Below are 1,392 nucleotides of genomic sequence, written 5' to 3'. Positions count from 1 at the left end.
TACGCCATCGTGGGTCTCAATATAAACACTAGCGTCATATTATTATAATATCATGTTTCATAAAATTGAATAACATACTACGCTAAAACAATCTTATCTCGATAAATGATTGACTAGTGATTACTGATTATTGATTTCATAACGGAGTATTAGTCAAAGGAAAATGTACGTAAGTACATACTTAATTATTATTTTGAAACAAAATAATATTTTAAGAAGTTGTATTCACTTATACTTATTGTTATTTATTATACAACATCATTGTGTGGAATATTAAATTGTATTAGGTAAGATAAGGCCTACATTGGCATGATTTAAAATATTGAGCCGTTTGCGATAAATGACAATGTATGCTTTTTATTAATTTCTAATCCTGGACGACACCCCTGGTACAAAAAAACAGTTCTCGCGCGTATTTTGCATGGAGACATAAAATGCAACGGTTTTTTGAGTAATTACGCACACATACTACACTATTGACCTATCTTTGTAATTTCTCAATCAGGGAGTTTATTAATTTACGTGACAAGTATTCTAGTTTATAAGAAGATTGTATTATTTAAACTTTAAACAATATAATACTTTATATTTTAATCATATCCTATATGTTGAAAACACGATTTATTTATTACGAAACGAGATTGACAACTGGGTAGTGATACTCATCGATTTATTAGCGATGTGACTTTTGTGTTTTTAGGGTACGATTGCAGACTCTCTCTACCCCCTCCCACTTCAAGTTCTTATTATTTAACCCGTAAACTTTGAACTTGAAATTAGTATAATCTGAATCACGTAGCAGGTAGTAGCTTATCGGTTAAATCAGTTTTGCGAAATCACAAACGGGAGAGAATTAATTTATTTTATCCTGCACTAGATCGATTGTGTTATTTTATTTTATCAACAATGTCTTCTCAGTCGTCTGACGAGGATATTCAAGGGGCTTCTGTTCGTAGGCTGTTACGAATTCTCGATGAATCTGAAGGCTACACTTTCACCCAGGTGAATGGCCAGAGGCTCTTCAAGAAGACTCCTGAGTCTTGGACACAAGAAGAACCACAGAGGGATTGCGAGGTAAAAAAAAACCGTTAATTTTCCATAGACAACGTGGCGATTGTTTAAATATGATGATTAATAATTTTCCTATCTAGGTAGGATTTGATGATTGACAATTTACCTATCTAGGTACCTATTTGAACCTTTTTTGATTATTATTTATTAAACAATATTTTTTACCTATCTGTATAAGTCATAAGTATAACGCTGTACGTGGAAAGAAAAAAAAAGATAGGTAGGTAGTAGGTACTTACTTAATTTCCTTTTGTCGTAGGTAGCAGTTTTAGCTCAGTTTTTGTTTATTGTTAATTATTTACATTTTGTTAGATTACACAG

Source organism: Rhyacophila brunnea, unplaced genomic scaffold (genome assembly GCF_057557595.1).
Source record: "Rhyacophila brunnea isolate RB1 unplaced genomic scaffold, BYU_Rbru_1.0 scaffold_22, whole genome shotgun sequence".
NCBI lineage: Eukaryota > Metazoa > Arthropoda > Insecta > Trichoptera > Rhyacophilidae > Rhyacophila > Rhyacophila brunnea.
The sequence above is the reverse complement of the archived record's forward strand: the minus strand, read 5'-3'. Positions refer to the sequence as shown.